This window comes from Mobula hypostoma, chromosome 4 (genome assembly GCF_963921235.1).
Source record: "Mobula hypostoma chromosome 4, sMobHyp1.1, whole genome shotgun sequence".
NCBI lineage: Eukaryota > Metazoa > Chordata > Chondrichthyes > Myliobatiformes > Myliobatidae > Mobula > Mobula hypostoma.
In genome coordinates, this window is record NC_086100.1 from 155,676,533 (window position 1) to 155,703,840 (window position 27,308).

General features: G+C 42.2%; 1 protein-coding gene and 1 long non-coding RNA gene across 3 annotated transcripts in view; one reads left to right on the forward strand and one right to left on the reverse strand.

The window, feature by feature from the left end:
- The window catches only part of nrg1 (neuregulin 1), a 931,591-nt gene that overhangs the window by 336,736 nt on the left and 567,547 nt on the right, over positions 1-27,308 (reverse strand). The window lies entirely within an intron of this gene.
- Positions 1-27,308, forward strand: part of LOC134345699 (uncharacterized) — a 38,856-nt gene that overhangs the window by 6,821 nt on the left and 4,727 nt on the right. Inside the window, exon 2 of the long non-coding RNA XR_010017751.1 lies at positions 1,509-1,629. This is a non-coding gene — a long non-coding RNA (uncharacterized LOC134345699). The remainder of the gene's footprint in view (positions 1-1,508; positions 1,630-27,308) is intronic.

Genomic DNA, 27,308 nt, shown 5'->3' on the forward strand with positions numbered 1-27,308 from the left:
TGGGAAAACAAGAAGGGAAAGGGGAGGGAGCAGGAAGCACCAGAGAGACGTTCTGTAATGATCAATAAACCAATTGCTCGGAATCAAATGACCTTGCCTGTTGTCTCAGGGCTGGGTGTGTCTGCACCGACATCACTGTCCTGCCCCTGGTAATCCTTCTCTGTCACCTGTCCCATATCCCTCTGGCAGTGCTCCACCCTCACCATTCCCAACATCCTTTGATCCTGCCAGATTTACAAACTCATTCTCTGCTCCGCATTGACAAATACAGTATGGTGCAAAAGTTATAGGCACCTGAGCTATCTATATATGTGCCTATGACCTTTACTGTATAATAGGTAAGAATCCCTAAAAACTACAGGAAGTATGTGTACTACATGTTATGCCTTTCCTGGTATCACATCATATTTCATATATATGTGTGCGTATATAATTTTCTCATTTTTTCTCATTTATGTATATTTGTCCAGAAGTAGGCTATTTGGCCCATCAAGTCTACACCACTGTTGCTTACATATTGGTGAGTGGTTGTAGCCATTTTTTCTACACATGAATATCGACCTAGTACCATGTATAGAGCAGAGAAATGTCAGTATGCTCAAAAATGGGAATATCAATACTTTTGCCATCAAAAAGTCCACAGGTTGAAGAGATTGTGAGTGAGTTCACTAGTGTATGAGCTGTGGGCAAGATCTCTTATCAGGACATTCAAAAGTTCTCAACTTCAGAGCTTCAGAGTTTTTCAGGAAAGGCATGTGTAAACTGAAGCCAGAAGAAACAGTTGCCAATGGTTTCTCTAGACCCTGGTTACACATGTCATACATCAGGCTGAGAATACAAGCCAGAATGTGCAGTATTTAAACCTTTTCGATCAGATGCCGCAAGCTGGCAAATAAAGAGTTCAGGTTTAGAAGTTCTTTCCATGGAGACAGGTGTGATCAAAACATGGGCTAATTCACTGGCACTATTACAACTGAAGTTTGTGGATAGCCAACCAAAAGAGGAGTGCACAGCCTGAGCTCAGAGACTATCTAATAGATCTTTGGAGAAGGAATAAGCCAGAAGTTGAGTCAATACATGGAAAAGGACCAATAAAATTGTGAAATAATTGTGTGATTGAATCAAGTGCTGTCGTAGCTGTGAATGGAAAGAAGATTTATATCAATGATGGAATGGTAGAATGGTTTGATACCATCTCCAAACACTTTCCAGTCTACGACAAACATGGTAGGAACACTTACTTAAAACCCATGTGTTTGTAATGTTGGTTGTGTGTCAGCCAGTGAGAACTGCAGAAGTGAATCAAAGGCAACAGTAAAATAGTAGTGATATACTCAGGAAGAAGGTGTACATGACGGAAATGTCCATGGAGGACAACACAACAACACAAAGATCGGTGTTTAGCAACAAGTGAGTCAGAAATGTTCTTCAAGGAAAGATATCCCGATGTGATGAACAGTTTGTGATGAGCAGCTGCAGGCACTGATCATGTTTATTCTGTCCAACAGAACATTCAGTCAGTAGCATGCATTGGAGAGAGCACCCTGCCATTTAACTGGACGATACAACATAGATGGTGTCACTGGAAAATGGCCTAATCAGTCCCAGGATCCACCAATAACGTGAAAGGTGAGAAACTTGGCATTGGGAGATGGTGGTGAGACCATTTCAAAGAATCAGCTGCAGAGTTACTGAGCGGTCTGAGTTAAGCTCAAATTGAACGGAATGCCCTGCTGTCTCCAGTGAACTTCTCCATGCTTTCAACGCTTATCCACTTCTTCCAATTTCATCTTCCTCTCATAGGGAATTTAAATTCGTGTTTCATTATACACGTTTGCACCAGACTGAATTAGTCAGTAGAACACCTTATTAACACTAAAGATGCAGCTTCCTGTTAAATCCAGGGCCTAAATGAAAGCAAATAATTTATATAAGTTGCAAACACCAAATGTTACTTGATTCTTCTGTGGGGTTCCAAGAACAGCTGTATCTTTGGAAGGTGTCACAGTGATATCCTTCCCCTTCTATTAAGGTGGATGCTACAGCATTTCTTACCTTCCTTATGCAGCTGGAACTAAGCAAATGGGCTGGGGTCAGTGTGCATGTTCAAAGCACTGGTTACACTTGGTGCAATAGACAAATCGCCTCTTGGCTATAAACTACACAACAGCTTGCTAGTGTATGAGTCACTGCTGCTCTAAGGATTAAACTAAAGATATCTGTGCAGACTCTCCAATACAGGTGTTTGTTCATTGACAGCTTCAACATACCTCTAGTCAATAGGGTCATTGAGAGAAACATTTTTTACCACATTTTAGCCCACGTGACCATTTCCAGTTACTTGCCATTCAATTGCCTCCAACAATATTCGTTCATCATTTCTTTCATCTAACCACTAGGGAAAAAACCTTGGGTTCTGTCACATGGAGGTATCAGAGGAGCTCAGAATCTTAGATGCATTACAATGCATGCCCCGTTAAATACACCATGGCCTGATTGTTCCTGTTCTTTTGACAGTCAGGAGGGCCCATTTAAACCCACTGAAAGCTGATTCCCATGCTCCCTTTAATCACATAGAATCATAGAATTATACAACACAAAACAGGCTCTGCAGGCCCAATTGTCCATGGCAACCAAGCTGCCTACTTGAGCTATCTCATTTGCCTGCATTTGGCCTATTTCCCTCTAAACCTTTCTGGCTATAATTGTGACTGGTTCTGCCAATTTCCCTGGCAGCTCATTCCACATACTCACCATCCTCTTTGAAGTGTCGACCTCAGGTCCCCTTTAAATCTTTCTCCTCTTAATGTAAACCTATGCCCTATAATTTTAGACTCTCCTATGCTTTGATCATCCAGTTTATCTGCACTCCTCACTATTTTATATTCAATACCTCTATAACATTTCATCCCTTCTTCCTGCACTCCTTTAAACTTAGTGGGTTCACTGAAAAATTTATTACTCTTCTGTATAACATCTGATAAAAGAATTACAAGTGTTTGGTGGTATTAATAAAACAGTATCCAAACATCTGAAATATCTTCCAAACAAGCACTTCTAAAGCCCAAACAGAGACATAGAAAACCTACAGCACAATACAGGCTCTTCGGCCCACAATGCTGTGCCGAACACGTACTTACTTTAGAAATTACCTAGGGTTACCCATAGCCCCTATTTTTCTAAGCTCCATATACCTATCCAGGAGCCTCTTAAAAGACCCTATTGTATCCGGCTCCACCACTGTCGCCAGCAGCCCATTCCACGGACTCACCACTCTCTGCGTAAATAAAACCTAACCCTGGCATCTCTTCTGTACCTACTTCGAAGAACCTTAAAACTGTGCCCTCTCATGTTAGCCATTTCAGCATGGGAAAAGCCTCTGACTATCCACATGATCGATGCACCCCATCACAGACATCCCACCCTGCAAAAACTCATTTCAGGGAGGTAGCATGGTCAATTTGCGGGGGACTCCTGGAACTTCTGGGAGAGGTGGGATGTCTACAATAGAGTATCTCCTTAGCAGCTAGCCAGATAGTTTAAATAACGTTAGCTATGCTAATGAACGAATGACACCGATTAAACTCACCTCAACATGTCTTTTACAGTCTTAACCCACCATGGGCAATAGAAAACTCACTGTTGCAAACAGTGCAGTGAGCAACACTGTCATTATTTTTGATCCCCATTAGGCAGGGGTACACTTTAGTGTAGTCTGCGGTGAAGTACGTTTTATATTTTCTTTTTTTGGAACACTCTGGCATAGTGCTCGCTCTCTCTCTCGTGCTCTCGCACGTTCTCTTGCGTGCTCTTTCTTGCGCTCTCTCCTTCTCACTCACAGGCTCTCTCTCTCGCTCGCTCTCAAAAAAAATCGATTTCCGGGATATTGTATATAATTTGCAGGCATCAGGGAGCCACTATCAATATGCAGGAGACTCTCGAACTTCCGGGAGAGGTGGGATGTCTGTCATCATCTTATATACCTCCATCAGGTCACCTCTTATCCTCCGTCGCTCCAAGAAGAAAAGGCCAAGTTCACTCAACCTATTCTCATAAGGCATGCTCCCCAATCCAGGCAACGTCCTTGTAAATCTCCTCTGCACCCTTTCTATAGTTTCCACATCCTTCCTGTAGTGAGGTGACCAGAACTGAGCACAGTACTCCAAGTGGGGTCTGACCAGGGTCCTATATAGCTGCAACATTACTTCTCGGCTCTTAAACTCAATCCCACAGTTGATGAAGGCCAATGCACCATATGCCTTCTTAACCACAGGAGCTTTGAGTGCCCTATGGACTTGGACCCCAAGATCCCTCTGATCCTCCACACTGCCAAGAGTCTTAACATTAATACTATATTTTGCCATCATATTTGACCTACCAAATTGAACCACCTCACACTTACCTAGGTTGAACTCCATTTGCCACTTGTCAGCCCAGTTTTGCATCCTATCGATGTCCCGCTGTAATCTCGAACAGCACTCCACATTATCCACAACACACCCAACCTTTGTGTCATTAGCAAATTTACCAACCCATCCATCCACTTCCTCATCCAGGTCATTTATAAAAGTCATGAAGAGAAGGAGTCCCAGAACAGATCTCTGAGGCACACCACTGGTCACCGAGCTCCATGTAGAATATGAACCATCTACAACCACTCTTTGCCTTCTGTAGGCAAGCCAGTTCTGGATCCACAAAGCAATGTCCCCTTGGATCCCATGCCTCCTTACTTTCTCAATAAGCCTTGTATGGGGTACCTTATCAAATGCCTTGCTGAAATCCATATATACTACATCTACTGCTCTACCTTCATCAATGTGTTTAGTCATATCCCTAAAAAATTCAATCAGGCTCATAAGGCATGACCTGCCTTTGACAAAACATGCTGACTATTCCTAATCATATTATGCCTCTTCAAATTTTCATAAATCCTGCATCTCAGGATCTTCTCCATCAGCTTACCATCCACTGAATAAGACTCACTGGTCTACAATTTCCAGGGCTATCTCTACTCCCTTTCTTAAATAAGGGAACAACATCTGCAACCCTCCAATCCTCCGGAACCTCTCCTGTCCCCACTGATGATGCGAAAATCATCACCAGAGGCTCAGCAATCTCCTCCCTTGCCTCCCACAGTAGCCTGGGGCATATCTTGTCAGGTCCCGGTGACGTATCCAACTTGATGCTTTCCAAAAGTTCCAGCACATCCTCTTTCTTAATATCTATATGCTCAAGCTTTTCAGTCCACTGTAAGTCATCCCTACAATCACCAAGATCCCCTTCTGTAGTGAATACTGAAACAAAGTATTCACTAAGTACCTCTACTATCTCCTCCAGTTCCATACATACTTTTCCACTGTCACACTTGATTGGTCCTATTCTCTCATGCCTTATCCTCTTGTCTTCACATACTTGTAGAATGCCTTGGGGTTTTCCTTAATCCTGCCCCCCAAGGCACCTTCTGGCTCTCCTAATTTCATTCCTAAGCTTCTTCCTGCTAGCCTTATAATTTTCTAGCTCTCTATCATTACCTAGTTTTTGAACCTTTCATAAGCTTTTCTTCTTGACTAGATTTTCAACAGTCTTTGTACACCATGGTTCCTGTACCCTACCATCCTTTCCCTATCTCATTAGAACATACCTATGCAGAACGCCATTGAAATATCCCCTGAACATTTACCACATTTCTGCTGTACATTTTCCTGAGAACATCTGCTCCCAATTTATGCTTTCAAGTTCCTGCCTGATAACGTCATATTTCCCCTTACTTCAATTAAACTTTTTCCTAACTTGTCTGCTTGTATCCCTCTCCAATGCTATGGTAAAGGAGATAGAATTGTGATCACTATCTCCAAAATGCTCTCCCACTGAGAGACCTGACACCTGACCAGGTTCATTTCCCAACGCCAGATCAAGTACAGCCTCTCCTCTTGTAGGCTTACCTACATATTGTGGTAAGAAACATTCCTGAAACCACCTAACAAACTCCACCCCATCTAAACCCCTTGCTCTAGGGAGATGCTAATCAATAATGGGAAAAATAAAATCTCCTATCACGACAACCCTGTTATTATTGCACCGTTCTAGAATCTGTCTCCCTATCTGCTCCTTGATGTCCCTGTTACTATTGGGTGGTCTATAATAAGCACCCAGTAGAATTATTGACCCCTTCCTGCTTCTAACTTTCACACACAGAGACTCGGTAGACAATCCCTCAGTGACTTCCTCCTTTTCAGCAGCTGTGACACTATTTCTGATTAGCAGTGCCACACCCCCACCTCTTCTGATCCCTCCCTGTCTTTTCTGAAATACCTAAAGCCTAGCCATTCCTGCCCCTGAGCCATCCAGGTCTCTGTAATGGCCACAACATCATAGCTCCAAGTACTGATCCACGCTCTAAGCTCATCCATTTTCTTCAGGATACTCCTTGCATTAAAATAGACACATCGCAAACCATCAGTCTGAGTGCATCCCTTCTCTAACACCTGCAGATCCTCCCTCTTACACAGCCTACAAGCTTTCTCTATTTGTGAGCCAACCACCCCTTCCTCCGTCTCTTCAGTTTGGTTCCCACTACCCAGCAATTCTAGTTTAAACTCTCCCCAACAGCCTTAGCAAACCTCCCTGCCAGGATATTGGTGCCCCTTGGATTCAGGTGCAACCCATCCTTATCATACAGGTCACACCTACCCCAAAAAAGGTCCCAATGATCCAGAAATCTGAATTCCTGCCCCCTGCTTCAATCTCTCAGCCATGCATTTATCCTGCACCTCATTCTATTCCTCTACTCACTGTCATGTGGCACAGGCAGTAATCCCAAAATTACTATCCTTGTGGCCCTGCTTCTCAGCTTCTTTCCTAACTCCCTGTCATCTGTTTTCAGGATCTCTTCCCTTTTCTACCAATGTCGTTGGTACCAATATGTACCATGACCTCTGGCTGTTCACCTTCCCACTTCGGTATCTGTGAACGCGATCAGAAACATCCCAGACCCTGGCACCTGGGAGGCAAACTACTATCCATGTTTCTTTCCTGTGTCCACAGAATCACCTGTCTGACTCCGTAACTATAGAGTCCCCTATCACTGCTGCCATCCTCTTCCTTTCCCTACCCTTCTGAGCCACAGGGCCAGACTCTATGCCAGAGGTGCGGCCACTGTTGCTTTCCCCAGGTCGGTTATTCTTTCCCCCCCCCCAACAGTACTCAAGCAGGAGTACTTATTGTTAAGGGGGATAGCCACAGGGGTACTCTCTAGTATCTGACTCTTGCCCTTCCCTCTCCTGACTGTTACCCACTTATCTGTCTCCCGAGGCCCCGGTGTGACTACTTGCCTATAGCTCCTGTCTATCACCTCCTCAATCTCCCTGACCAGATGAAGGTCATCGAGCTGCATCTCCAGTTCCTTAACCCGGTACCTAAGGAGCTGCAGCTCGACGCACCTGGTGCAGATGTAGCCGTCTGGGAGGCTGGCAGTCACCTGGACATCCCACGTTCGACACCCACTACAGAACACCGGCCTTGCAGACGTACAGTACTAACTATTCCTATTCTTCACAAGTAACTTACCTTGCCTCGACCCATTATCACCGAAGCCCCATTGAGCCAAAACCCTCCTACTCTAAATCGCTCTACTCCAATTCTGGCTCTATAAAGCTGTCTCCTTTTTAAATTCTTCCCGCTGGTCTAATTCGCTGATGTCCACGCGCCTGTGCAGCTGTGCCTCGATCAAACCGCTGAAGAAAAAATGTGCCAGATTAAAGGAGTTCTACTGGTACGTGATTATTTGTTGTTCCTGTTTTAACACTATTTCTCAATAGGCCATTGTGGCTTGTTCTACCTCAGTCCCTGAATTGATCAAACATTCCAGCTGGTTTTCCTGTTAAAACCGCAACTCACATGAATCCATTTCACAGGGCAAACAGATCAAATTCTTCTCAGTTGCTGATCTGCAGTCAGTGAGACACACTTCAGTGAACCTGCAATTCACATCGCTGACTAAAACTTCATTGGGTACTTTCTCAAGTGGTTTAATCTTAGTTTATGGGCTAACGGAGCGGATGAGATTGGTGGGCAGAGGGTGTTGGTGGTTCTCCTAGCCCATCAATCTCTGTCCGCCTCTTTCTAAAGAAATGCTTCACAGCTGAAGTCTGCTGATCAGCGGTGTGTGTCTTGAGCTCTAGTTGGATGATTTGTGTGAATTAAATTGTATTCTATTTGCATGTCCAGGTGCTGAAGTGAAGAGATCACAGCTGTTGATCTCCCACCAGTGAATTCTGCCACAGGGGTATGTTAAAATGAGAGTTTGAAGATTATAAAAAAGGTTAAGTGGTGAGACATAGAAAAGTCCTGAATCAGGATCCCTAAGCATAAGACAATCGTTCAAAATACAATAGGATTTCAAGAAAATTATCTTCATATTGAGAATAATTATAACATGAAGCTTGGTCCTTTGAGGAATAGCTGGAATAAGGTAAAGCACTGATAATCCAGCATCCTCAGGGTTTGGTGGTTTTGGACTAGAAGGTTTTTAGGACTATTGGATGTTTCTTCTTGTTATAACTGAACTTGTCTTTTTACACATTAAACAGCAATGTAGGGAGCGTAACATAAAGGTACCCTTCGAAAAAGTGATCATAATATGCTTGAATTCAGACTGCAATTTGAGGGGGAGAAGCATAAGTCAAATTTATCAGGGAAAAGAAAGAAAGAAAAGATCACAATGGAATAAAGGGAATTACAGAGGCATGAGAGAGAGCTTACCCAGGTGGACTACAGGAGGGGATGATGGCAGAACACAGTTGGCTGAAGTTTCTGGGAATAGTTCACAAGGCACAGGATAGATATGTCCCACAGAGGAAGAAGTTCTCATATGGCAGGGATAGGCAACCGTGGCCCACAAAGGAAGTTAAGACTGCATAAAAGCCAAGAAAAGGGCATATAAGAAAGCAAAAGTGAGTGGTAAGTTGGATGATTGGGAAGCTTTTAAAACACAACAACTTTGTATCTGTCTTCACTGTGGAAGACTCCAGCAGCATGCTAGAGGTCCGTGAGCGTCAGGGAGCAGGAGTAAGTGCCATTGCTATTACAAAGGAAAAAATGTGAGGCAAACTGAAGGATAAGTAACCTAGACCAGATGGACTACATCCTAGAGTCCTGAGGGAGGTTGCTGAAGAGATAACGGATGCATTGGTCATGATCTTTCAAGAATCACTTGACTCTGGCATGGTCCTGGAGGACTGGAAGATTGCAAATGTCATTGTCCTCTTTAAGAAGGGAGGAAGGCAAAAGAAAGGAAATTATAGGCCAAAACAACAGGAATTCTGCAGATGCTGGAAATTCAAGCAACATACATCAAAGTTGCTGGTGAACGCAGCAGGCCAAGCAGCATCTGTAGGAAGAGGCGCAGTCGACGTTTCAGGCCGAGACCCTTCATCAGGACTAACTGAAGGAGGAGTGAGTAAGGGATTTGAAAGCTGGAGGGGGAGGGGGAGATGCAAAATGATAGGAGAAGACAGGAGGGGGAGGGATAGAGCCGAGAGCTAGACAGGTGATAGGCAAAAGGGGATACGAGAGGATCATGGGACAGGAGGCCTAGGGAGAAAGAAGGGGGGGGGGGTGACCCAGAGGATGGGCAAGAGGTATATTCAGAGGGACAGAGGGAGAAAAAGGAGAGTGAGAGAAAGAATGTGTGCATAAAAAGGAGTAACAGCTGGGGTACGAGGGGGAGGTGGGGCCTAGCGGAAGTTAGAGAAGTCAATGTTCATGCCATCAGGTTGGAGGCTACCCAGACGGAATATAAGGTGTTGTTCCTCCAACCTGAGTGTGGCTTCATCTTTACAGTACAGGAGGCCGTGGATAGACATGTCAGAATGGGAATGGGATGTGGAATTAAAAAGTGTGGCCACTGGGAGATCCTGCTTTCTCTGGCGGACAGAGCGTAGATGTTCAGCAAAGCGGTCTCCCAGTCTGCGTCGGGTCTCACCAATATATAAAAGGCCACATCGGGAGCACCGGACGCAGTATATCACCCCAGTCGACTCACAGGTGAAGTGATGCCTCACCTGGAAGGACTGTTTGGGGCCCTGAATGGTGGTAAGGGAGGAAGTGTAAGGGCATGTGTAGCACTTGTTCCGCTTACACGGATAAGTGCCAGGAGGGAGATCAGTGGGGAGGGATGGGGGGGATGAATGGACAAGGGAGTTGTGTAGGGAGCGATCCCTGCGGAATGCAGAGAGAGGGGGGGAGGGAAAGATGTGCTTAGTGGTGGGATCCCGTTGGAGGTGGCGGAAGTTACGGAGAATAATATGTTGGACCCGGAGGCTGGTGGGGTGGTAGGTGAGGACCAGGGGAACCCTATTCCTAGTGGGGTGATGGGAGGATGGAGTGAGAGCAGATGTACGTGAAATGGAGGAGATGCGTTTAAGAGCAGAGTTGATAGTGGAGGAAGGGAAGCCCCTTTCTTTAAAAAATGAAGACATCTCCCTCATCCTAGAATGAAAAGCCTCATCCTGAGAGCAGATGCGGCGGAGACGGAGGAATTGCGAGAAATTATAGGCCAGTAAGCCTACCCTCAGTGGTTGGGAAAGTGTTGGAGTCTATTATTAAGAATGAGGTTTCGGGGTACTTGGAGACCAATGGTAAAATAAGTCGAAGTCAGCATGGTTGCTTGACAAATCTGTTGGAGTTCTTCGAGGAAGTAACAAGTAGGGTAGACATAAGGAGAGGCAGTGGATGTTATTTACTTGAATTTTCAGAAGGCATATGATAAGGTGCCACTCATGAGCTGCTTAATAAGATAAGATCCTATGGTGTTACAGGAAAGATACTGACTTGGATGATGGAATGGCTGACAGGCAGGAGGCAGTCAGTGGGAATAAAAGGGACCTTATTTGGCTGGCTGCCGGTAACTAGTGGCGTTCCTCAGGGGTCAGTATTGAGACCGCTACGTTTCACATTGTTTGTCAATAATTTGAATAATGAAATTGATTGCTTTGTGGCAAAGTTTGCCATTGATACGAAGATAGGTGGAGGCATAGGTAGTGCTGAGGAAGCAATGCGATTGAGGCAGGATTTACATAAATTGTAAGAATAGGCAAAAAGGTGGAAGATGGAACACAGTGTTGGGAAATGTATGATAATGCATTTTGGTAAAAGGAACAATAGTGCAGACTATTATCTAAATGGGAAGAAGGTTTAAACATCAGAGATGCAGAAGGACTTATGAGTCCTCGTGCAACACTCCCAAAGGTTAATTCACAGGTTGACTCTGTGGTGAAGAAGGCAAATGCAATGTTGGCATTTATTTCAAGGAGAATAGAAATATAAAAGCAAGGAGATAATGTTGAAGCTTTATAAGACACTAGTCAGGCCGCACTTGGAGTATTGTTAACAGTTTTGGGCCCCATATCTCAGAAAGGAGGTGTTGTCATTGGAAAGGGGCCAGAGAAAGCTCACAAGGATGACTCGGGGAATGAGGGAGTTATAATATGAGGAGTGTTTGGCAGCTTTGGGCCTGTAGTCACTGAAATTTAGAAGAATGTGGAGGGATCTCATTGAAACTTACCAAATGTTGAAAGGACTAGATAGGGTGGATGTGGAGAGGATGTTTCCTCTGGTGGGGGTTTCCAGTACTTGAGGGTGCAGCCTCAAAACTGAGGGGCGACCTTTTAGAGTAGGGGTAAGGAGGATATTTTTTAGCCGGAGAGTAGTAAATCTGTGGAATGCTCTGCAACAGACTGAGATGCAGGCTAAGTCCAGGGGTATATTTAAGGTGTAAGCTGATCGATTTCTGATTGGTCAGGGTATCAAAGGATAAGGCAGCAAGGCAGGTGTATGGGCTTGAGTTGGATCGGGGATCAACCATAATGGAATGGTGGAGCAGACTCGATGGGCTGAATGGCCTAATTCTACTCCTATGTCTTATGGTCTTATGATAATAAATTTTCAAGCCATCCTGGGGAATTTAAAGGGAGCAGGAAATATGAGCTCTATGTACCAACTTAAATTGTATGAGGGAATGGCGAGCACATACAATGAAGTATTAACCAGTTTAAAAATTTCATTCCAAGTTTCCTCAGATATTGATGTCTGTAAATCTTGTTCCCAGAGATTCTTAATTTTGTCTAAAGGAACATTACTCGCCTCCAGTAGCATACCATAAATATTAGATATTGAACCATTATGAAAAGGTGTCAAATTGAAAATTACGACTGGTAAATTCTGATCTGAGCTTATAGGAAATGTGCATAATTGAGATCTTAGAAAGTCTCTGATTTGTAGATATCTAAAAAAGTGAGCTTTGGGTAAGCTATAGTTAGCTGACAATTGCTCAAATGGAAACAGATTTCCTCCAACAAACAGATCCCCAAAACATTTAATACCCAACCTGTCCCATTCTTTAAAAAGTAAATCAGTCATGGACGGTTTGAAAAAAATTAGAATAAGTGGGACTTGAAAGGGAAAATCTCAATAAACCAAAATGTTTTCTAAATTGTATCCAGATCCTCATATGACTAAGGATAAGCTATCTCGTTTTTATTCGGATATATCTCCTTATTGTGACAGATGTAATAATGGAGAAGCTTCATTAATTCATATGTTTTGGACTTGTCCAATTCTTGAAAAATATTGGAAGGAAGTTTTTCAAACTTTTTCTTTACTTTTCAAAGCCCAACCCTCTGATGGCCTTATTTGGTATTGTTGCAGGACAAGATATCAAGTTGAAGACATCTGATTTACATATTTTGGGCTTTAGTGCTCTTTTAGCTAGGAGGGCACTTTTGTTTAAATGGAAAGATATTTTTCCTCCTACTCATGCTCAATGGTTATGCAATGTTATGTCATGCTTAGATTCAGAGAAGATTCGTTGTTCAGTTTCTGAATCTCGTCAAGACTTTCAAACATTGTGGGGACCTTTTCTGAATTATTTTCAAAACATTCAAAACCCTCAATTCATTGTATAAATTTAGATGTTGGCTAATATTAATTTTTATTATATGAGAAGGTATTTTACCATTTTTCTCCTTATAAACAGCTTCGGTGGTTGGTAGGGGTTAGACTTTTTTTGTAATAAATTAATATATTTCAATATAACTTTTGATTAACTTATATGAATATGGGGTAATGAGATTGTTACTATGAATAGATAGAATGTGATTGGTAGTTTTTTAAAAATCTTTTTTGACCTTTTATATATACTTTCTTGTATAGTACTCTGTATTCTTCTGTGCAGAAGCTAATAAAAATATTGAAAAGAAAGGGAGCAGGAAATAGGTTTCAGTTTGTAATTTTTGACCTGCATGCGAGATGCTCCAGCCACAATCCTGACCCTGGCTCTAGCCACACACACACTCAGTCCAAGTTCCAAGTTCGCATTCGGTACTACTGAGTGAGCTAAATGCTGAACCATCAGAACTATCAGATGCTAAATTTCCTTTAAATAGAACAGATTGATTTAAGGGAAAGCTGGATAAGTAGCTGAGCAAAGAAAGGATGCTAACGGGGTTGGAAGAAGAGGATGAAGAAGAGTTTTTCAACTTTGGAACGTTTTAGCCGTAGGCTGATGTCATTTATTCAACAAGCTACAGCTTGGCATTTTCTTAGATTTAATGTAAGGCATGAATGTGCCAGTCAACAAATACTTTAAAATAACTTCTACAGATTAACTGTTAAAAGTATCCTGACTGGTGCATTATGGTCTCATGTGGCAAATAAAATGTGCAGGTATAGAAGAAGCTGCAAATAGCAATGGACTCTGACCAATACATCATGGGCATATTCCTCCCTATCATCAGTAAGATGCACTGCCTCAAGAAGGCAACATCAATCATCAAATAATCCCCACCATCCAGGCCAGGCCATCTTCTTGCAGCTATCATTGGGAAGAAGGTACAGAAGCCCACATCTCACATCACCAGGTTCAAGAACAGCTATTTCCCTTCAACCATTTTCTTGTGAATGCTGCTTATCTGATGCTAAGCACAAGAGACTCTGCAGATGCTGGAAATATGGAGTATCACACACAAAATGCTAGAGGAACTCAGCAAGACAGGCAGCATCTATGGAGGGAAGTCCTGATGAAGGCTCTTGGCCTGAAACATCAATTGTTTATTCGGCTCCATTGTACATCCTGACTTACTGATCTCCTCCAGCAATTTGTGTCTGTTTTTCTGATGCCATATGCCTGTGATGCTGCTGCAAGTAGGATGGTCTTTGCACTTACTTGTGCATGTGATAATAAACTTGACTTTGACTTTGAACAACTTTGAGGAGAGAGTCTGTTGGTGTCCAGTTTTTACTACAGAGTCTCTGTATTTTTTGGTCATATCTAGGTACTTCTAAGGTATGAATGAAAACACTAGCATGGAGCAGTTGGGTTGTGTGTCAAAAATACCATGTAATGCTTCATTACTGTTGACTTCCATAATGCATGTATGATTAACTATGGGACTGATACATTTATTGAAGTAGTGGACCAGTGCAAATGCTCCACTCCATGTGCAATAGTAGAAATGCAGATGAAGAATCAGGTATATCCTCAACATTCTGCTTTGTTAAATACTTGGGTTTGAAGATTTGGACTAGTATTGCAATAACTATGTGCCCACTGCGATAGAATCAAATCAGAAATGTGAAACCATAATGGGCTACTTATTTATTCCATGCCCTCTTTCTGTATTAAGTGTTTGGACTTGAATGCACCAAGACTTGCACAGTAGCGTTCTATAGAGTATGAAGCAAGGAAGTTCTGAAGTTCACACACTGTAGTAGTTCAGGCAGCAAGGAAGAATCCAATAATAGCCATCAAATTTGATTTTAATTACGTTAATTGACGTTGAGATGTTGGTCAGGGTACTATGCATATGAAAAAAACAACATGGGGGAGAATACTCCACCTCCATGTGAGGTATGAAGACTTTGGAATGATTACTGAGATTGAAGTGTTATTCTATATTCTCAGTAGTTGGAAACTACCACGAGCCTGTCCACTGACTCTATTCAATCCAATTGACTGCTTGCTGTTCAGTTAGTTGTTTAACGTGCCAAGCATATGGGGGAGGGGCAGGGTTGCATATAGTTAGCATCAAAGATAAACATCAAGTGTTTTCATAACTTGATGGGTACTGTGTTAAGCTACTCTCTGTTACGTACCCCGTAACTGGGTTGCCAAACCAGCAGAAATGGATCACTCAGTTGGAGTCTGGATTACTAGAACTAAGAAAGTTTTATTAAAGAAACAAGCAACACAGTACTCTAATCAAAAGGATAATGAATGCAACAGTTCAGCAATGATAAACATCCATGTACACAGAATTAAGATAACAGGATCAATCAAGCTCTATCGTTGTCTAGGGGTAAATGACCAGTTTCAAAGTGACACAAAGTTCAGTTCAATTTAGTTCAGTTCAGTTCGCAGTAATTGCTGCCGTAGCGATGGACAGTGGGGGGAAGGAGAGAGAGAGCAAATGGAATGAATATTCAACACAGCTTCCACACAGACCTTCGCAGTCAGCTTTCGGGTGAATCCTTTGTGATGTCATCTGAGGTCATCGACCGTGACCCCTCCGTTTCCAGATACGATCGTTTCCCTGCGCTGAACCTGGCACCCAGGCAAGGGTGGACACATACCAGGTTCCCGCCGATCGTGCTTTTCCACCCTGTGCGTTTATGGCCCGGTACTTCCCACCGACTTGTGAGAGACGCACCGCTTCCAGGGTCTTGTTACCTCGGGTGTCGTGTGTGTGTCCTGCCTTAGCGAACCTGTCCCTTTTTATCCCCCTGCTGGGGTATCGCCTGTCCATCACTTCAAACAGTTCAGGGTTCAAAGGGGGAGCCGCTCTTGACAGCTCTCCTTCCTTCATTAACATCTCCAAATGCTGCTCCATTGTTTTCCTTATCTCTCTCTCTCCTGAAGACAGGTGGCAGACCAGCTGCTGATTCCACTGGTGCCAGCACAGGACAGCTACATCTTAATCTATGTGTATTCTTGTCACATCTCAAAGAAGAGGAGAATATTAAACTGTGGGCCGGTGAAGAAGGAGTAGTGCTCACGAAGATTTTGCATGTGTGCATGTAGTATATAATGAGCTTGAATGCCTTGATTCATCACTCAGTGTACACATCCAGACAATAACTGACACCTGTTCCTTTAGTGAGGTGCCACCCAGCTGGATCCAAGAGTCCAGATGCTGCCTTGTTAGCAAGTGTGTTTCATATCTGGAAGGAATTACCTCATTGCTTATTTGGAAGAAAGTCTTCTTTCAGTTAAAGAGAAAGTGTGTACTGAGATAGGAAGCTGAACTTGTAGAAAGGGAAGGAATCAGAGATGGGAGAAGAGGAATGTGAAAATGGGGAAAGAGAACAAAAAGAGATATTTCATAAATCAACATCTTGCGGCATTGGACAGAAAGACCAAAAGAAATTCTCCAGGTCAACAGATTCATTTCCTAAAGCCAAACACACAAATGATTCTGGTTCACAGTTGAACAATTTGACCTGCTTGATCCATTTACTGTATATCTCCCTGTGACACATGTTACTTCTCAGTGCAGAGTTTGAGATGTTCCATAAGCAGCCATTTAGTCAGAAGCAGGCAAGAACAAGAACAGTCTTCCATCTGTAAACGTCCCTCTATCTTTGCACACTAATTCCCTTACCACCATATCAAAGAGGAACAGCAGAGTTATCCTCAAATTCCTAGCCAATATTTCTCTATCAATCAACATCCCTAAAAGCAAGTTTTCTGGTCACTGTGACATTCCTCCTTGTTTGCCTGAATTACCACAGTGTCAGAACGTCCAAACCTCACTGGTTGAAAATCACTTGGATTTCCTGATAGAGAGTTGGAAGCTATTATAAAAGTGGGGGTCAATTTGTGTTACTCTTTTGTGTTAAAGAACTGATCTCCAAAGAGGAACCTTTTGTGTTGGAATGGAAAAAGACTTTGAGATTTAGTCCACTGGCAAAATGTTTCTCTTATCACTTGGCATGCTTATCTGAGATCACAACAGCCACATTTTTCTACATGTGGCTGCAGTTGCCTTTGAAGCTTTAAACACATCACATAAAATACTGCAGCCCCATATGGTTCACTGCACATCCAGTAGTGTAATCCTTCATAGTCACTGAAGTGCCTCTTCTCCTGCCCAAAAGAACCACTTCAGTATCTCCCTGACTGTTTGGATTTCCACTGGGACCGTTTCCATTTGGCAACCTGCCTTTGTTTGGCCTTATGTATCAAATTAAATCAACTTCTTAAAAAGTTTTCAATAAACCTAAACCATTTCCTTATCTGTAAAAACAAGAAACTAGTTTGGCTTTCAGCAAATTCAATTCTACTTCATTAAACACCACAGGTTTCAACATTTCTCCTTAACAAGGGTCATTTAAATATTATGGTTGTAGCGAACATTACATAATAGAAACCATATAATGGGCAAGTGTGTTCTGAAACCAACTGCTGTCTGATTTAAATCCGCCATCACATAGCGCTACTCTTTATTAACATTGCCCAGTAGATTGAGGTTTAGCTCTGCCAATGGCGAGCGAGCTCTAACATTTGTTTGCTTTAGAAATGCCTTAATGAGTATTTTCTGATGCAACAAGATGCTTGAAGCAGCAGCTGGTAACCTGACCTGTGACCTTTGTGTTCCGTGGGAGAAAATAATCTTCATCTGCAGCTGCTTTCGAACCTGGAGCTGTGGAAGAAATCGTCTTCTGCCATCTCTCTTGGCTGTGGTGCATTAACTCGTGTTAAGTGTACCAAGCAGATATGCATATAGCAGGAGCAACTTCCAAATGGCTGCAACCCTCAGAACCCCCAGCAGTGAGCAAGGCAATTCTCTTCATTTTCAAATCTATACTGAGATCCAGTCTGACTGGAGATGGAATACGTGAATACTTTTGCTGGTAACGTATCAGAGAACACAGCTGCTGGTGGTTGGCAGGGATAATTGCTGTGCGTATCCAGTAAGGGAAGGAAAGAACTTGGCTCTTGAGAATGAGAGCTTACAAAATAAAGAAGCACGTTCAGATCCCACTGTGTGCTGTGAAAAGTGGTTTATCTATGTATTAGATATTGTCTGCAGTGTCTAGTTTCGTAAAAACCTTGTCTGGTTGTGGGTCCAGATCCAACTCCGAAGGCTTTAACACGACAATCCAGATTGATATTCAAATCCAGTGCTGTTCTACGGCTACAATGGTTAGCTACACAAAAAACAATGGCTGGATTTATAGAGGGAAATGGACAGTCAATGTGCTCGATCAACACCTTGCATCTGGGGTGATGTCTTCTTCGTCATGGAGAAGACATCACCCCTTTGTGAGCCACTACCTCATGGAAAGAAGGAAAGAGACAATAAGGCAGAGGAAAACGACAATGAGAATCTGCTGATTATAGTGTTGAATGGTTAATGTCAGGTACAAGCTAATTCACAACCAACAAGATATTGTAGCAGTTAGCACGACGGTATCATAGCCTGGGGCGTCAAAGTTTGGAGATTGACTCCAACATCATCTGTAAGGAGTCTGTACGTCCTCCCCGTGAGGTGTGTTGGTTTTCTCCGAGTCCTCCGGTTTCCTCCCACTGATTAGTAGGTTAATTTGTCATTGTACTGTTAATTGTTCAGTGATTAAACTAAGGTTAAATCAGGGGTTGCTGAGTGGTGAGGCTCAAAGGGGCAGAAGGACCTATTCTGCGCTGTATCTCCAAATAAATTAAGTAAATATATAAATAAGTAAATTCATTTCACAACTCTGGCTCCAACAATAAATTCCATTTCCGTCCTGAGAAATTCCAATAGAAAACCCATTTCCATTTAGTTAGATTGGAAAAAGGTCATACTCAATCCCATTTATTGGAATGTTTTACTGTCCTCGGGCTCACCCAGGGGCATATGGAGGGGGCTGAGTGCAGCAGGCTTGTTTGCCTTCTGAGATTTTTGATTTCAATAAAATGACAAAAGTGCAAAAGAGGACAAGCAACTAGGATTGACATCATTCTGTTTTAGTTAACGTGTTCAGGCTAAACTTCATTTTTACCACATGGCACCCCTGCTGTACATCCTTCCTACATCTATGGTGTTTTGCTTCCCTGTCAGTTATTTTATAGTTCCAGTCCCATCCAGTACAGTTTCACCCCCTCTTGGCTTTTCACATTCATTCCTTTTATTTACATCCTATCCAAACAGGTCATCTACAATTAGCAAGGCTTCCCCACCCTCTCTCAGTCAGTACCATCACCACTTGTGCCATTCACTTCCTCCTGGCCTCCACCCAGTCAACAATCTTTCCTTTGATTTTGTTCACCTCTCCCTTTTGCTGCGAATCCAAAATGAAAACAGAGAATGCTGGAATCGTGCAGCACCTGTGGAAAAAGAAACAGCAAAAAAAATGTTCTCTCCAGTTCTGAATCCAAACCACCAACTCTGTTTTGCTTTCCGCTGATGCTGACTGTTCTGCTGTGTGTTTCCATCGGTTTCTGTTTGCGGACTTGTCGTTCGACTAAGAAATGATCCTGATGTCAACTTTGAGACACCTTCCTGATGTCAGTTGGTACCTGAGTTGTACACACCACAGGTCCATTGGTCAGTTGGTGGGGTGTGGGGGGTAGATTAACCAGCACCTTTGTTCTAAAGAGGCCGCTGGAGGAAGCCGAGTAAATAAATTTGGTCTTCTCCCTTGCCAGAACAATAGCCGTGTCAATGCTTGAGGTCAGGGAATGCTTTCTTGTGTTAAAGCTGAGAGGATACAGCTAGTTATCCCCCATTAGGCCCTCCCTTCAATGTCAATCAGGGCTTGACACCCCTTAGTGACCCTGCACTCAGGAATGGGGGTAGAAACACCAGGGTAACTCCAGTTAATACACCTTCTCCTCTGATACCGGTTTCTCATTGACTTTTAGCCAGCTGTCCACTAAAAGAATACTGTCCACCCACAGCAGGTGCCATTTAAAATAGAAATGCAAGTGTGCCTAGTTAGAAAATGGCAAGCTCACTTCCATTGTTAATCTATTCCATTAGATTGTGAAGGTTAAAATCCCTTTGGGAAGGGAAGCTGAGCGAAACACACACCTAGGTCAATACTGCTGCATGGTAATCTGAAAGCAGGGCTCTCCCTTTTCAAAAAACAAGTGACATCATTCTGTGCTATCCCTCCGTGTTTACACTACATGTGCAGGGGAGGGCACTATGCATCTGACAAGCAGGGAGTTGCTGAGAGAGACAAAAGCAGATGGTCCCATGTAATGATGCAGACAAGTAAAAACCCCAGCAGCGTCACTGCTTGTGCTGAAGCTATTTTTAGATGGATCTGCAGCTCTGCTCTGGCTCATTGTAATTCTTCCACTGCGCCCCGGCTCTCCCTGTCTGCACGGGCACCTTTATCAGCAAGTTAAATTGGAAGTATAACAACTGCTGCTATTTCTGTTGATGGTACGTGTTGGGATTAAATCTCCCACATCTGCCTAGGGGGAGAGAAAGAAAATAGCAATGATTTCAAAAACAGAAGAGGAAATCACCGATAAAAATAACTTAAAAGGAGAGCACAGATGAAAATACATTCAATTTAAATTTCAAAATGAACAGGCTTCATGATCTAATAGCCTAGGCCTGTTTCTATATTCTTCTGATCCTCGAGTACTTCCAAACAAATAAGTATTTTTGTTTGGATTTTTCATTATTAATATGTTCCTCTAAATAATCTTCTCCAATTTAGCTTCACCTTTTTCTGCAGTTTTAGGTTGGGTGGTTTCAGCTATTGATGAAAAGGTATTAGCTGGGAACTCAAAATTGGTATTAAAAAAAATGGTTGAGGCCCCAACCATCAGACAAGCCATTCTTCAGCAATTTGATACAGCCGATGTGATATCAAGAAAGAGCTGAAAGCACAGATTGAGAAAAGGCTGCCGGAGCAAAGAGTATCCCAGTGAATTGCTTCTGCAGTCTTTGTTCTTAAATAATGAAAGGAATAGGCAATGTGTTTTAGAATTCTTTAAAAGGAAGTACTTGAAGATCAGAGGAATATCGATTGTTTATTACCTCCTATAAATGTTGCCTGACTTCCTGAGTTCCTCTCGTATCTTGTGTGTGTTGCTCAATATCCCGGTAACTCTGGTGAGGATTAGTTTTCCAGAAATATATGCATATTGAGCTAAATTCTTTGAAAACTGTTACAACATTGGCTTCAACAGAAAATAACCCACATAAGTCCTTTGTCCATAAAGCAAGACAAATACAATCCAACAAAGTAATTCAAGTGTCATCAGCAGAGCTGTGATCCTCCTATAACCTATCAACCATAGGTATGAATTAGTAAATTGATTTATTATTGTAACATGTATTGAGGTGCAGTCAAAAATTTTGTTTTCAATGCCATCCATACAGAAAATGTCATCACAATAATACATCTAGGTACTACAAGGGAAAATTGATATCAAAATGCAGAATAAAGTGCTGCACATCCAGATAAAGCATAGTGCAGGTAGACAAATAAAATACTAGGCAATGATGAGGTAGTCAGCAAGAGTCCACCTTATTGTACCAGAGGTCCATTCAATTGTCTTACAACAGAGTGATAGAAACTATCCTTCAGCACGCTTTCAGTCTTTTTTATCCTCTGTCGATGGGAGGGGAGAGAAGGGAGAATGTCAGGATGGACGAGCTTCAGACCCACTGGCAGATTGAGTCCAAACATGGATCAGTAAGCTGATTTCCAGAGGTAAGATGAAGTGACATCAAGGCAACACTCGACAGAGCGTGGCATCAAAAAAATGGGCATCAAAGGGAACGGAACTGAAGGGTGTCATACCTCACACAAAGTTGTTGGCTGCAGTTGTTAGGGGTCAATCATCTCTTCCTGGGACATCACTGCTGAACTTTCCCAAGGCAGCTCACATAGTCCAAACATCTGCAGCTGCTGCCTCAGTGAACTTCCTTTCATCAAAATGTCAGAAATGGGGATAATTCTACAATGTTCAATTCTATTTGTAGCTTCTCAGAAGATCAGTATATGAATTGGGAGAAGGAGAAAACCCCGTACCTTTAAACTTGCTCTACTAATAAAGATGAGTTCTCAATTTCCCAATCCACCTCATCATGTCTCTTGTACCTTATTTGTATACTTCACTACACTTTCTCTGTAGCTAAAACACTACATTATTTACCTCATCATGGCCTTGCAGCTTATTATCTACCTGCACTGCACTTTCCCTTTAATTGTAACACTATATTCTGCATTCTGTTATTGCTTTTCCCTTGTACGATCTCAGTTCACTAATATGATGAAATGATCTGTATGAATGGCATTCAAAACAATGTTTTTCACTGTATCTCGATACACATGACAATAATAAACCATGACCAATACAGCAATAGAGAAAGTAATTATTTTGATTATTTTGGATGATTAATGGGGTGGCAAAAAGAGGATCCTTTTTGGTTGGTGTTGATCTCCTGGAGAGTTGACAAAGCTGTACTCTTGGCAAGTGAGAGGATTTGTTCAAGCTTCTGAATTATGCCTTGCAGCTAGCAATCTGGGGTGTTGGAGGTCAGTCACTCACTGTAGAATATCCATCCTCTAACCTCCTGCAATCACAGTATTTATGCAGTTCGTCCAGTCAAATTCCTAATCATCAATGATCCCAAGGATATGCATGTTTCGGGACCTGACAGTGGTAATCCTATTGAATGTCAAGGGTAGGTAGTTAGGCACAGTTTTGTTGGAGACAGTCACTGTCTGGCATTTTTGTGGTACAAATGTTACTTGTTACTTATAAGTTCATCCCTGGATGTTGTCTAGATCATTCTGCATGCTGTCATCCACTTGAACCTGATGCAATCATCAACAAAACAGCCTCCCTTCAGAACTTCAGTTGGAAAAATGAGCAGCTGTACATGGTTATGCCAAGAAGCCAAGTCTGGGACATCTGCAGTGATGACTTAGAACTGATGTAACAGATCTCCAGCAGCAACAGTGTCTTCCTTTGTTCGAGACAAAGAGTAGGATACATTTCAGTGTATCCTACCTATTAAATTATCGACCCAACCCAATGTATTTCAATTCATCAACATTTCTTATTAACCAGCCATTTCCATGGTACTATATGTCCTATTTTTATCTTCCTTTGTCCAGGAAGCTTTATAAAAGCAGCTTTATAAAACTCTGCTTAATCTGGAGTAATGCATTCAATTCTGACCAGACCATTATAGGAAGAAGACTTTGGAGAGAAATCAATGATACATTTAAAAAACTGCCTGGGAGTTGTGTGGGCCCACTGGGTCAAGTGCTGGAAAGTGGGATTAAGTTAGAGCGCTATTTTTGACCTGCATCAATGTTATTGGCTAAATGGTCTTTGCTTTTAGACCATAAAACATAGGAGCAGAATTAGGCCACTTGGTCCATTGAGTCTGCTCCCCCGTTCAATCATGGCTAATCCTTTTCTCCCCTCATCAGCCCCACTCCCCAAACTTCTCCCTGTAAACGTTGATTCCATGTCCAATCAAGAACCTATCAAGTTCTGCCTTAAATACACCCAACAACCTGGCCTCCACCACTGCCTGTGGTAATAAATTCCACAAGTTCACGACGCTCTGGCTAAAGAAATTTCTCTGCATCTTTCTTTTAAATGGATGCCTCTCTATCCTGAGGCTGTGCTCTATTGTCCTAGACTCCTCCACCATAGGAAACATCCTTTCCACAATTACTCTGTCTAGGCCTTTCAACATTTAAAAGATTTCAATGAGCTCTCCCCTCATCCTTCTAAATTCCATTGAATATGGACCCAGACCTATCAAACGTTCCTCATTATGATAACCCTTTCATTCCCAGAATCATCCTTGTGAACCTCCTGTGAACCCTCTCCAATGCCAACACATCCTTTCTCAGATGTGCAGCCCAAAACTGTCATAATACTCAAAGTGAGGCCTCACCAGTGCCTTATATAGCCACAGCATCACAATCTTGCTCTTGTATTCTAGACCTCTTGAAATGAATGCTAAATGAATGCTAACATTGCATTTGCCTTCCTCACCACTGACTCTACCTGCAAGTTTACCTTTAGGGTGTTCTGCACAAAGACTCCCAAGTCCCTTTGCATCTCAGATTTCTGGATTTTCTCCCAGTTTAGAAAATATTCTGCACATTTATTTCTACTACCAAAGAGCATGACCATGCCTTTTCCAACTTTGTATTACATTTGCCATTATCCTAATCAGTCTAAGTCCTTCTGCAGCCTACCTGTTTCCTCAACACTACCTGCCCCTCCACCAATCTTTGTATCATCTGCAAACTTGGCAAAAAAAGCCATCTATTCCATCATCTAAGTCATTGATATACAGCATAAAAAGGAGCAGGCCCAAAACCGAGCCCTGCGGAACTCCACTAGTCACTGGCAGCCAACCAGAAAAGGATCCTTTTATTCCCACTCGCTGTCTCCTACCAATCAGCCAATGTTCTAACCACGTTAGTAACTTCCCTGTAATACCACGGGCTCTTAACTTGGTAAGCAGCCTCATGTGTGAAACCTTGTCAAAGGCCTTCTGAAAGTCCAAATATACAATATCAACTGCATCCCCTTTATCTGTTCTATGTGTAATCTCCTTGAAGAAGTTCATCAGGCAAGATTTTCCCATAAGAAAATCATGCTGACTTTGTCCTATCTTATCCTGTGTCAGCAAATACTCCATAACCTCATCCTTAGCAATTGACTCCAACATCTTTCCAACTGCTAAGGTCAGGCTAACTGGTCGATAATTTCCTTTCTGCTGCCTTCTTCCTTTCTTAAAGAGTGGAGTGACATTTTCATTTTTTCAGTCCTATGGCACCATGCCAGAGGGACCAGCTTTCTTGTACTAAAGGATGCTTTTTATATTGCTTGCACTTGTGGAAGCTTTTTATATTCCTTGCAAGCTTACCCTATAATTTTTAAAAATTCTTTTTCCATCACCCTTTGGTAAATTATAGATACTAACATTTTACTAGGTTAGTACTAATCTTCACAGTAGTTTGTCTTTCCCTTAAATTTGAAATCCCCCTTGACTTGACTATTTAAGAAAAATGAAATATCTCCTTAAATATCTGCCGTAGTCTATTTATGCCTTGTCTGTAATGTGATGACCCTCTATCCATACTGCAGTTTAATTAATGTTGTACATCAGATCTAGCAGAGCTTTCCTTGTTTGTCTGTCATCTATATCAATGATCTGGATAATAGGTTAACTGTATCAGCAAATTTGCAGATGACACCAAGACTGGGGGTGTAGTGGACAGTGAGGAAGGTCATTGTGGCTTGCAGAGTGATCTGTATCATCTGGAAAATAGTCTGAAAAATGGCAGATCGAATTTAATGCAGACAAGTGTGAGGTTTTACACTTTGGTAGGACCAACCAGGGTAGGTTCTGTGCAGTGAATGGTAAGAGTGTAATAGAAAGTGGTGTCACAGGTAGATAGGGTTGTAAAGAAAGATTTTGGCACATTAGCCTTCATAAATCAATGCATTGAGTTAAGGAGATGGGATGTTACGTTAAAGTTGTAGAAGATGTTGGTGAGGTCTAATTTGGAGTATAGTGTGTAGTTTTGGTCACCTAAGGAAAGATGTAAATAAGTTTGAAAGAGTATAGAGAAAATTTACAATGATTTTGTCGGGTCTGGAGGACCTGGGTTATAAGGAAAGATTGAATAAGGACGGTATTCTTTAGAACATAGAAGATTGAGAGGAGATTTGATAGAGATAAACAAAATTATGAGGGGTATAGATAGGACAAATGAAAGCAGGCTTTCTCCACTGATGTTATGTGGGACAACTAGCGGTCATGGGTTAAGGGTGAAAGGTGAAAAGTTTAAGGGGACCGTGAGGGGAAACTTCTTCAGTCAGAGGATCATGAGAGTGTGGAATCAGCTGCCAGCACAAGTTGTCCATGCAAGTTAAATTTCAATGTTTAAAAGAAGTTTGGATAGGTACATGGATAGTAGGAGTATGGAGGGCTATAGTCCTGATGCACATTGATGGGAGTAGGCAGTTTAAATGGTTTTGGCATGGACTAGATGAGCCAAAGAACCTGTTTCTGAGCTGTACTTCTCTGGAGAGGGTGCGGTAGAGGTTTGCCAGAATGTTGCCTGGATTTGAGGGCATGCACTATAAGAAGATGTTGGCAAACTACAGTTGTTTTCCACAAGTTATGAGGAGAGACCTGACAGAAATTTATAAGATTATGAAAAGCATGGATCAGACGGACAACAGTTTCTTTCTCGTAGGATCGAAGTACCTAATACTATATCACATGCATTTAAGGTGAGAAGGAGAAAGTTCAAAGCAGATGTGTGGGGCACAGAGAGCAGTGGATAACTGGAATGTGAATATGCAGAGACGTTTAAGAGGCTTTTGAATAGGCACATGCATGTGCAGAGAATGGATGGATATAGACATTCTGTAGGAAGGAAGGATTAGTTTAGACATTTAATTACTAGCTTATTTTGGAACAACATTGTGGTCAGAAGAGGCTGTTTCTATGCTGCAGTATTCTATATTCTATGTTCTAGGGTAGAAAGGAGAGGAAAAACAGAACTACTGAATTGTTAGCCAGTCTTAACAGAAGAAAGAGTGCTGGAATCTAATATGAAGGATGAAATAAAAGAGGTCCTTGAAAAGAATAATAGAAATAAGTAGTTAATGTGTGTTTATGAAAGGAAAATATATTTTACTGATCAACTGACATACAGAGAAAACAAGCCTAGCCTATCCAATCCCACCACTCACTCAACTAAGGTTCTCTAATCTAGACAACATCCTAGTGAATCTCCTTTGCATTCCCTCCAGGATAACTACATCATCCTGAACACCACACCATGTGGTTTTCAGAACTGCTCATAGTATTCAAAGATTGGTGTAATCAGTATTTTGCTATGTTCCAATTCCCAATTTTATGGAGACACAAAAGACTGGAGATACTGCCATTTGGAGCAACAAACAAACTGCTGGAATAATTCAGTGGAATGAACACAATCTGAGAGAAGCACCTCTGGAAGATGTCCTCAGTGGTAGAGAGGGTCATATCCATAATGGTGCTGGCTGGGTATACAATCCCTCCAGCCTCTTGGGGGCCTGTGGATTGGAGCTTCCATACAAGACTGCAATGCAGCCAACCAGAATGCTCTGCACTGTCAAGAGTCTTTGGTGGCACACCAAGTATTTGAAGATACTTGATGTGCCACCAAAGACTCTTGACAATGGGGAGCATTCTGATGACATATAGCTAATGACATATAGCTGCTCGTATGCCTTCTCCATCATTTCATAAAAGTGCTGATCCCAGGAC